Raw genomic sequence first — 12,652 nt, 5'->3', positions numbered from 1 at the left:
CGGTTAATTAGCAGTTAGAATTGCTTCAAGAAATCAAATGGGGAGGAGCAGATGGACTGGAAGCTCACCTTGGGGCAGTAATTTGTATGTCCCAGCCATTAGTCTTGGTTGCTAACAACATTACCTGGAGGTAACACAACCTTACATTTTGAGCTTATGTTTTCATTTGGTTGCTAAATTAAGTCCAAGGTCTGATTTCTGTTAAAGAAAAATTAAATGAAATGTTTATATCATAGCTATTTATTTGTAACATGTTGACATCATAACCTCTTGGCTTTTGTGCAAATGCCATAAAACACACTTGATTGCTTTAAATGCTCAGACAACACTGATATACTCTGATAATGAAGAAATCCTGCTTACAAATTGCAAAGAACACATATTGTTGGCATCTTAGAAAAGTAAGTTTATAAAAGAGTAGAAGTTTGCTTTTGATTTAAAAAAATCTTTTTATTTTAAAACTCTTCAAATGGTCCTTTTCTTTAAAAAAAAAAAGTAATGTTTTAGAAAAGCCACTATGATTTTCCCTTTGTTGTAGAAGTTGGTTTTGCTGCATTTTAAAAATAAGTTGTTACTCCACAAACAGTATTCTGAAAAGCTTTTAAATCATATTTACTAAAGCTGTAACTTTTGAAATTGAGATGCATAAGTGGGATCTGCCAAAAACTCTTTTACATTTTGTTAAATCTGTGGGTCCAAGTGACATCGACCTATGAGCGAGTAGTGATTCTTGTCACCTTCCTCCACATGGAAATGTGCGTGAATCCTCTTTGAAAAGAAGGCACTACCTAAATTTAACTTCTTATTCTCCCAGTTGGAGCAACAGAGAATGCTGTGTGACCTTTGTGGGGTTATTTATTGTCTCCCTGAACATTTCCTCCAGCTGAACCACAGAAAAATGCCTGCTGAGCTAAGGCCTATGGTAAAGACGATGCCTGTCAAACATGCTTATGCTACTCTGCAGGAAGAAGTCATCCATGATAAATAGACTTCCAGGACGAATTTTCTAAAATTCACCTTGTGTCAAACTTTTCCAAGTCTATCTTGTCTTCATCAGGCTTTCACACTCTTATTTAGCTACAATGATAAGTCAGAACTGGTTCTAGGCGTAATATTGCCATGAGTAGTTTAAATTTATACTTCATCTTCCTATAGCTTTCTCCACCAAACCTGCATGTCATCGTCTAACTACTCTAGTGTACATGGTACTAGGTACAGTTTCATCTTGCTACAAAAGAACTCCATATGCTAGATTAGCCCGTTTACCCCAATCCAACTAGATCCATAACTCTGAGGCTATATATTGGAGAATATTTAAGTTTAAAAGATCCCCAAGTATCTAATGTACAGCTTGGGCTAGGTACCACTATCTTTAGTCAATGTGATGGCTCTTTAAGGTTCTAACTGTAAAATAAGCAGATTGATAAAGAAATTATTATTATTATTATCAGATGATTCAGCTGTTACAAGTATGATAGTTAATGCTCTGTCCCAAAAGCAAAGAAAAGTATGCAGAACACTGCAAAATTGTCACTCAACTTTCGCAAGCAGAGGCTTAAAAAATCCTCTCTTCACTCTTCAGTTACTCTGGGAAGTGGACAGTAGCCAGAACGACAGGAGTGCCATTCAGGGCAGGTCACTCCATTTGTTTGACACATCAGCTGCCTTTCTGGAACTCTGTGTCCCAGTACTGTGGTCCAGAACCATCAAGGCTTTAATTTGGTTTTCATCAATACCACTTCTCATTGCTTTGCATGAACCAAACTCAGTGTGTCTGGCTTTTCCCCATAATTTTATGCCTCATGACTGTGACTGGAGTATCAGAGGTCCCCAAGACTATTTACTGGTTTAGTGATTTTCTTGGAAGATTCACAGACCTCAGCATATGGTTGTAATTATGGCTATCATCTTTTACAGTAAAAGGACTAAAGGAAAAATCAGCAAAAGCAAAAGGTTCATGCATCAAGGTCCCAACAAAACCAAGTTTAGCTTCTAAAGAGTTTTACCCCAGTAGAGCCACAGAAAATATTTACTTCCACAGCAATTAGTTGTCATGACACGTGTGAAATATTTTCTACCTGGGAAGCTCATAAGAACAACCAGTGCACAACATTACTCTTGGGGGCTACATACTCATGTATGTAGTACATGCATACTCATGTATGTAGTCCCTACATAGCTTGGACCAAATTTCCAAACCTCTGGTGTTCAGCGTAAACCATATTGTTTTTGTAGAGTTTAGGCACAGTGAGGGATGCTTATCAATTCTAGGAATGCTATGAACTTTCTTCCTGAAATCCAAGTTTCCAGATCCCAGCCCAGGGCCCCCCTCCCCACCTCCCAAGATGTCCTTTGTAAGCATCTATGTACTCTTTTTCTACAAAGTATCAATAGCAGCATTTGTAGATTTTTCCTTGAGGTTTCTCAGTTGTGTGTGTGTGTGCGCGCGCTATTGCACTTTATGCAATATCTATAGCAACCTACTACCTATATAGGTTGGTTGCCATTTTATGTATGGATGCTACAAACTCTTGACTTTTTTACTTTTGGGTAATTCTATTTTTTCACTTTATTTCAAAGAGTGTTTTGCTGTATCACATATAAGCTATATATTTTTTATTCTAATCCCTTCTCTAGTTATTATATATTGATCTCATGTCGTGTCAGTTACTCTGAAGATTAATGGAAAAAGCATCCTTTACTTTTGAACATCTTTTCACATTAGGTTACACTTAACATTCCCAACAACTCATGAATTTGCATAGGGTCTACAATTTTTTTGGTTGTAGTTAAAAGATAATATTTATGGGAAACTATAGAATTTGATAAAATCCCATAAATGTTTAATATTAATTAGAATAATTTGAGTGTGGGAATGTATTAGCCTGTCATAGTTTACCTTGTGGAAAAACATATTTATGTTCATTTTTTCACTGGACCAGTGTTGCATTTATTGTGGATTTAATTAATCATACTAGTAGGAATTGCTAAGGTTGTAGTGATCAGAACTGTGGTGCACTAATTTTTTTGTGGTCTTATTATATATTAACTCAATATAGTAATTATGTTGTCCTCTGTTTGTACTACACAGTATCCAGTGCTAAGATTTTTTGCTTTTCCTTATTTCTAAAAATTTTCTCCATTCTCAAATTCTTCATTATTCAAAGTGTGTTCCAATGAGCAGCAATAGTGGAATCACCTAGGTTTATTAGAAATGAAGAATTTCAGGCCCATCCCAAGAAATATTAAATAAGACTTTGCATTTTAATAAGCTCCCTGGTTGATTTACATGCATATTAAATTTAGAAACTGCCATTCTAAATTCTTCTACTACCCTGGTGTCTTTATACTCAATTTTCAACTTGTACCTTTCTCATGTTACATATCTGATTGTGCTGGGTATTATTGGCTTTCAAGAGTCAGTGTACCAAAAAAAAAAAATAAAAGCTCTGTGAACTAATGAATTAACTGCAACTGGAATCTGATGGGAACAATCTCTGTAATGTTTGAATTTGGAGAGTGCTAACAAGAATTCCCTAAAATGCATTAATTTGTGGATAGCTACTCCATCAACTATTAATAAATTTATAGTTTTTCTTATGATGAAATATGCCATTTAGATTTTAGCCATTGTCCCACATGAGAGCCACTTTTTTGAGTGCTCGCAGCACTGAAGTATGCATTTAGAATGGCATCTCCAATCCCAGTACTGATGCCCCTCATTGAAAATCTTATTTGTACCCCCTGATTGACACTTCTACACAAGTGGCCACTGAAGTGGGTCATGCTTTATGCTGAAATTATCCAACCTTCTTTTTCTTACACTTTCTTGTACCTATTGTTCTTTGGTAGCTGCTTGTGTCTAGATTTTAGGACAGACCAAAGTAGGCCTATAGCCAAAGGGCAATTTAAGGATTCTTATTATTCTATCCAAGGAGTGTCTCTTGGTCAGGAGGAGTTTAATTCTTTTCTCCTCTCCTACTGCAACAACTGGTAAACTTATTTTCAGTACTGGTTCTTTTTACTTCTTCCCTCGCCTCATCCTTTCACTTTCAGCTATTTTTCCCCCCATTTGTTGACCCAACTTACACTTTGTACTTTTCACTTATGATAAAAATTTAGTGGCTCATACATCCTGGTGAAATATTCCACAGCTAAAATATTTGGTTACATGGAATTATTGCATTTCCAATTAAAATGCAAGTTACTGTGAGAAAGTAATTTATCAGAATGGAAATCAAATATTATATAAATTATAATTTAAGCTCTGTTTGAATTTTATTATTCAAGGTTTTCCAGAAAGAGGTTAATTAACATTGGAGTTTAATCTGCATATTGAACAAATTTACTTATTAAAATAAGTTCATATGTATTGAGCTGACTTACACTGGAGGAAAATACTCTGTTTAGTAATTTGAATTCTATTTCTAAGACAAATAGTTTTACTCTTCTAAGAGCAGGTGAATATGAAATGATATACTGAAGCCAATTTAGAGAATGTATGGGTCTGGTTTCTTTTTTCTATGCTACATTATTCTCTAAAATGCAGAGTACTTTTGGTTATTTCTTTCTTTAAAATGTGATTTTCACAAGCATAAACTAGATCTATTCAATGTAATTTTTGCTGAAGCCAGTAGTTACAGGTTTAGATTTATTATTTATAACTTATTATATGTGATTAATGAAACTGAACCAAATGAATTTAAAGATTCCATTATATATTGATCTTGAGAACTCACAATGATGACAAAAAACTTTCTCAAAAGTAAATTATCTGAGATTTGTCAAAATAATTATTAAGAAACATTTAAAGATGTTAATATCTAAAATCATTAATATGAGCATTATGTCATTTTTAGACATTTTAAACCATCCTGAAGTTCATTCTATAGATTTGGATGTGCAACATACTTTATCCATGTTGTATGGCAATTGCATGTCTAAGAAAAAAAAGAAAGAATGTTTTTTTAATCTCATTTTGAGTTTAGTTTTGAGTGTGTGTTCCAATAAACTTGTCTCTAATCTCACATCAGATAATAAAATTCCTCCCCTTTACAGAAGAAGAGTTGCTACAAACTCAAATACTTTCAGAATCAGGAAGCTCTCTAGATCAGATCCTAACTCTGAGCTGGAGAATGTATGCCACATGATGTGTCTAATTATGATGATCAGGACATGCCCAAATTTATGATTCTGAAGTATATAGTTCATACAGTCTAGCTGCAGTCTACCATTCAGAAACCTCTTTTTACTTTAAAAGTTAGCTTGTAACAAAGCAGACATCCTATCTTTATCAGCTTTCCAAGAAAATTAAGATCGAAAGGGAACCAAAAGTTAACTTTCAGGACAATGACTTTTTTTTAACCCATTGTAAACAAAGCCTAATCAAAAATAACTACTAGGTGGTAAAACAGTAATTGTTGCCAGTTGTAGGAGCTTCTCTTTGTAAAATTTGGAAACTTTGCCTTTTAATAATATGATGATGATCAAGTGAGGAAGAGATCTGAAATCTGAGATCACCAACAAGCAGAGAGTGCAAGTCAGAGACAGAAGAAAAAGACAGCTTGAAAGAGGATAGAATGCAGGACTTTGGACAGAAACAAACCTCACTTTTCAACACTGAATAATTGTATTTATTAATCCTTCAGAAAGGGAAGATTTGCTTTGTGATTAAACAACACTATGTCTGAATTGTACATGGTAAAATTAATTGCCTCTGTGCCTAAGTTAATTGCTAGATATATAACACTAATAATATGTATGTATATGAATAGAGGCAGCATCGTCTTATCAGTCTGAGCCCTGGAGTGAAACTGCCTGGCCCTGTCATACACAAGATATGAGATCTCAATGGAGACCTTCAAAATCCTATTCCTCCATTTTCTAACTGTAGCGTAAAGATAAATATTTTTTCATAGGATTATGTGAAAATGTAATAAGCAGATATAAGTAAAACATTTTTAAAAGTACCAGAAACCATGTAAAGTACTGTTAAATAAGTGAAAGTGATTATTAGTTAGAAAAAATGTAAATTATCCATAATGATATCTAATTATTTTATGTTTATTCTCATTTCCAATACCAAGAATTAATGAGATATGCTTGGAAGTTCAAATAAATATGAATGAAATGAGTCCTAATGACCATAATGTTTTCTTAGGCCAAGGTTATGCAAAAATAGCTATAAATTTGTCACCTAGAACACTTTTACAAACACAGAACATATAGTCTGACTCCACATTTTCCTAGACTGTATCTCTGGGAGTGATTGTCTTAGAGACTGTAGGCATGGGTCTATAGACATAGTAGTTGAAAATTAAAGTCAAATCCACCTCTACCAGTATTGTACAAAATTGGGTTTTGGTAGATAAATATATATTACCATTGTACATATAGCATGATTTAATTTTCAAAGCATCATTTTCATAATTCAGAGTTGAAGTATCAAGATTAAACATGTCCAGCTTTGATAATCAAGTCATTGGCTATAGGTTAGATCTCTGTATCCACGTAGAATTAAACCATCTGTTCATGCATTGAAATAAGCAGACAAAATGTGATGGTGACCATGTTGTGTGTCTGTGCATGTGTGTGCATGAACACATGAATATTTATTATGTTAGATGTATCAATGATGTTCAGTAACTCTCCCTCGTGTGAATGTCCCTCTGCCCAGAGAAGCAGTCCTGCATTGATTAATGGCTATTTAAAGCAAATGTTAATGGATCTAAAGGGAGACATAGACCCCAGAACAATAATAATGGGAGACTTCAACAACGCACTTTCATCAGTGGACAGGTCAGCTGGATAGAAAATCAACAAAGAAACAACAGAGCTATTCTACACTATGGGCCAAATGAACCTAATTGACATCTACAGATCATTTCATCCCACAGCTGCAGAGTGCACATGCTTTTCATCAGTATAACAAACTTTCTATAGAATAGACCATATGCTAGACCTTAAAGCAAGACACATCATATTAAAAAAATGAAATCATACCATGCATTTTCTCTGACCACAATGGAATGAAGCTGGTAATTAACAACTTAAGAAATTTTAGAAAATATGCAAACATGTGGAAATTGAACAATATGCTCCTGAATAAACAGTGGGTCATAGAAAAATCAGAAGGGAAATAAAAAAATTCAAGAAATTAGTGAAGATAACAGCACAACATATCAAAACTTATAGGATAGAGCAAAAGCAGTGTTAGGAGGAACGTTTATAGCAATTAGTGCCTACATCAAGAAACTGGAAAGGATTCAAATAAATGATCTAACAATGCATCTCAAGGATATAGAAAAACAAGAACAAACTAAACCCAAAATTAGTAGGAGAAAAAAATAGAGAAGAAATGAACAAAATTGAAGCAAACAAAAATATAAAAAATATCAGAAAAAGGAAGAGCTGTTTTTGAAAAAATAAACAAAATTGACAAATCATTGATGCAACTAACCAAAACTAAAAAAAAAAAAAAAAAAAAAGAGAAGACTAAAATAGCAGAATCAGAAATGGAAAAGGAGATCTTATAATTGATATCACAGAAATAAAAATTATCATCATAATGGCTACAAACATTAGAAAGGTCATTCACCCAGACCTGGTATGCAGTATGCAAAAATGGTTCAACATGCACAAATCAATAAATGTGATGCATCACATTTACAAACTGAGAAATAAAAATGATACTATTTCAATAGATGCAAAGAAAACATTTAATAAAATAAAATGTGCTTTCATGGTAAACACCTTAAGCAAATTCGTTATAAAGGGAACATTCCTCAACACAATCAAGGGAAGATACAACAAACCCACAGCTAGCATCATAGTGAACAGGAAAGAGTTGGAGGCATTTCCACTAAGATCCAGAACCAGACAATGATGCCTACTTTCACAATTGCTAATCAATGTAGTTCTAGAAATTTTAGGGGGAATCATTAGGCAAGAAAAAGAAATCAATGGGATACAAATTGGAAAGGAGGAAGTCAAATTATCCCTGTTTGCAGATGACGCTATCCTATTTATAGGGAAACCAAAAGACGCTACTAAGAGAATAAGAGGGTTTTGTAAAGTTGCATGATATAGCATAAACACATGAAAACAATAGCCTTTGTGTACACAAACAGTGCCATGGCTGAGAAAGAAATTGTAAGATCAGTCTCAATCACAATAGCTACAAAAATATTTAAGTACCTTAGAAAAAATTTAACCAAAGATGTGAAAGAGCACTACAATGAAACTCAAAAAGGATTAAAGAAAGAAATAGAAGGTACAAAAAAAATGGAAGAATCTTTCATGTTTGTGGATTGGAAGAATTAGTATCATTAAAATGTTCATACTAGGGCTGGCACTGAGGCACAGAAGCTGAATAATGGAAAACGTTGAGGCCCAAGTGCTCAACCTTTATTGCCAAATTTGAATTTCCTTCAGTTTACATAAAAATTTCCCCATCAGTGGTGACCATAGCTTAAGATGGAAAGCTGTTATTTATGATATGGTAGTGTGCTCTTCTCTCCCAATTTGGATGCTCTCTGGCAAGCTGTCCCAAAATTTGGACAGTTCACTTGAGGTTATGAAAAGCCTCTGGACATCACAACTGGACGTACTGGTTGAAGACACCTGGATCTAAAGAAGTGAGGCTTTTCATCACATTCCATTATAAGGAATTCCAAAGATCATCTCAATCTGTTCTACTGATACTTTAATTTTGTGTAATTTTTGAAAATACAGTCTAATACTTTAGTGAAAAGAAAGAAGTTATTAGTGAGACATATGTTTAGAAAGAAATATTTCATAGGTATTCTGAAATCGGTTAGTGGTAAATTTAAGGCTGGAGCATAGCTATATTCAATACCACTCAGTTTAAAGAAGCCCAAGGCCTGATAGTTTCTGAACCGTTAGTAAATAAAGAAACAGCAACAGCTGTATTAATAGATAGTAAAAGAAAGAGATAACAATGTGGTGGCACAGTGTCAGTAACCAGTGAGAGGGACAGATGCGAAGTGAAATACTGGAATGATCAAGCATCAGTTCAAAGTTTCTGGTTTACACTTTCAATAAACTTCTATTATTTAAACAGACTCTTCCTTTTTCTTACAATCCAAAGTTTAATAAATTCTCTCTCTCTCTTTCTCTCTCTTTCCTCCCCACTTTCTCTGTCACATAAATATACAACAATATACAATAATGTAAAGCAAGATTAAAGAAATAGAGCTTAGGGGCTAGTGTGGTATAGTTTAAGAAGCTACGAACTGTAACACTGGCATCCCCTATGAGTGCCGGTTTGTGTCTCAGCTGCTCCACTTCTGCTCCAGCTCCCTCCTAATGGTCAAGGAAATGTTTTAGGATGATGGAGCTCTTCTGTATCTTCCTTGTGGTAATGGTTATATGACTACGCAATCACATGAATCCATCAACCAATGCACTAATAATGGTTAAAGTTTAACTACTGTAAGCTATACCTCAAAATCTCCAAAATTTTAGCTGTAGAAAAGTAAAAGTTTGGATTGTAGATGTTTGTGTAATGGTGGAAAGTTTAATTACAGCTTATCTTGAATTTACATGGTTTCATGATGTTTTAACCTATGATAGTGTGAAAATGATACACAGTATATACAAACTGTACTTTAAATTTTGAATTTTGACTGTTTTCCAGGCTATCAGTAAATAGTACAATACACTCATGAGGGTGGATAGTACTCACAGCAAACTAGCTGTAGCTCCCAGTCACTCCGCTGATGGTTAGAATAAACAATTAACACTATAATGTACTGTATTGTTAACTTATGATGTTTGGTAGGTTAGTTGTATTGAATGCATTTTCAACTTTTGAAAGATTTGCTGGGACATATCTCAATTATGAGTCTAAGAGCATCTGTGTGTTTAACTTGAAGTAGAGGAACCCATGAAAACATTATTTGAAAAAAATTAGATATAACTTAATATCCTGTGTATCTTATATAATTGATAATTGATATCAGAGAAATTTTATAAAAGATTGAATTTTTATGGAGCGCATTGAGATATTAACTTCATGGGTCATGACGAAATCTGCTCAGGATTACAGAACAAAAAAGATAATAAAGGAATAAATCACAAAAAATTTTGAATCCTTTGAAAGAATAGTTTGGAGAAAATTTTATTTACATTATCATTAGCTTATTTCTTTTTTTTTTAACTTTTATTTAATAAATATAAATTTTCAAAGTACAGCTTTTGGATTACAGTGGCTTTTTCCCCCAAAAATACCAAACCATCTGCAACCCTCCCATCTCCCATGCCCTCTTCCATCCATTTCAACATCAACTCATTTTCAATTATCGTTATATTACAAAAGATCAATTTCATATATATTAAGTAAAGTTGTCAACAGATTGCACCTACACAGAAACACAAAGTGTAAAGTTCTATTTGAGTACTAGTTATACCATTAATTCACATAGTACAACACATTAAGGACAGAGATCCTACATGGGAAGTAAGTGCACAGTGAATCCTGTTGTTGATTTAACAATTGACATTCTTGTTTATGGCATCAGTAATCACCCTAGGCACTTGCCATGAGTTGCCAAGGCTATGGAAGCCTTTTGAGTTCACCGACTTTGATCTTATTCCGACAGGGTCATAGTCAAAGTGGAAGTTCTCTCCTCCCTTCAGAGAAAGGCACTTCCTTCTTTGATGGCCCATTCTTTCCACTGGGATCTCACTCACAGAGATCATTCATTTAGGTCATTTTTTTTTTTTTTTTTTGCCAGAGTGTCTTGGCTTTCCATGCCTGAAATGCTCTCATGGGCTTTTTAGCCTTATCTGAATGCCTTAAGGGCTGATTCTAAGGCCAGAGTGCTGTTTAAGATATCTGCCATTCTATGAGTCTGCTGTATATTCCGCTTCCCATGTTGGGTCATTCTCTCCTTTTTAATTCTATCAGTTAGTATTAGCAGACACTAGTCTTGTATATGTGATCCCTTTTACTCTTAATCCTATCATTATGATCAATTGTGAACTGAAATTGATCACTTGGACTAGTGAAATGGCATTGGTACATTCCATCTTGATGGGATTGAATTGGAATCCCCTGGCACATTTCTAACTCTACCATTAGGGGTAAGTCTGATTGAGCATATGCCAAACTGTACATCTCCTCCCTGTCGTATTCCCAGTCTTATATTTAAGAGGGATCACTTTTCAGTTAAATTTAAACACCTAAGAATAACTGTGTGTTAATTATAATTCAACCACTAGTATTGAGTGGAACAAAAAAAATAATAAAAGGGATAAAGTCCTAAGTTGTTCCTGCACAGTCAGGGCAAGGACTGATCAAGTCATTGTTTCTCATAGCGTCCATTTCACTTCAACAGGTTTCCTTTTTGGTGCTCGGTTAGTTGTCAACAATGGGAGAACATATGATATTTGTCCCTTTGGGACTGGCTTATTTCATTCAGCATGATGTTTTCCAGATTCCTCCATTTTGTTGCAAATGACCAGATTTCATTTTTTATGCTGCCTAGTATTCTATAGAGTACATATCCCATATTTTCTTTATCCAGTCTACTGTTGATGGGCATTTAGGTTGATTCCAGGCCCTAGCAGACAGCCCTTTTATTTGCCAATTTACTTTCCTTTGGGTAAATTTCAAGGAGTGGTGATGATATGGTAGGGTTATAATCAGGTTTCTGAGGAATCTCCAGACTGACTTCCATAGTAGCTGTACCCGTTTGCATTCGCACCTAGAGTGGGTTAGTGTCCCTTTTTCCCCACATCCTCTCCAGCATCTGTTGTTGGTAGCTTTCTGTATGTAAGCCATTCTAACCTGAGTAAGGTGAAACCTCATTGTGGTTTTGATTTGCATTTCCCTGATGGCTAGTGATCCTGAACATTTTTTCACGTGTCTCTTGGCCATTTGGAGTTCTTCTTTTGAAAAATGTTTACTTAGGTTCTTGGCCCCTGTAAAGTGGATTGTTTGTTTTGTTGTTGTGGAGTTTCTGGATCTCTTTGTAGATTCTTTATCGGTTGCATAGTTTTTAAATATTTTCCCATTCTGTCAGTTGCCTCTTCACTTTCCTGACTGTATATTTTGCAGTACAGAAACTTCTCAATTTGATGCAATCTCAATTGTGAATTTTGGCTTTGACTGCCTGTGCCTCCGGGATATTTTCCAAAAAGTTTTGCCTGTGCTTTTATATTGCAGGGTTTTTCCAATGTTCTCTAATAATTTCATGGTGTTGGGTCATAGATTTAGAGCTTTAATCCATGTTGAGAGGATTTTTGTGTAAGATGTAAGGTAGGGAGCCGGCGCCGTGGCTCAATAGGCTAATCCTCCACCTTGCGGCGCCGGCACACCGGGTTCTAGTCCCGGTTGGGGCGCCGGATTCTGTCCCGGTTGCCCCTCTTCCAGGCCAGCTCTCTGCTATGGCCAGGGAGTGCAGTGGAGGGTGGCCCAGGTGCTTGGGCCCTGCACCCCATGGGAGACCAGGAAAAGCACCTGGCTCCTGGCTCCTGCCAGGATCAGCGCGGTGCGCCGGCTGCAGCGGCGGCCATTGGAGGGTGAACCAACGGCAAAGGAAGACCTTTCTCTCTCTGTCTCTCTCTCTCACTGTCCACTCTGCCTGTCAAAAAAAAAAAAAAAAAAAAAAAAAAAGATGTAAGGTAG

This window comes from Oryctolagus cuniculus, chromosome 12 (genome assembly GCF_964237555.1).
Source record: "Oryctolagus cuniculus chromosome 12, mOryCun1.1, whole genome shotgun sequence".
Taxonomy (NCBI): Eukaryota; Metazoa; Chordata; class Mammalia; order Lagomorpha; family Leporidae; genus Oryctolagus; species Oryctolagus cuniculus.
The sequence above is the reverse complement of the archived record's forward strand: the minus strand, read 5'-3'. Positions refer to the sequence as shown.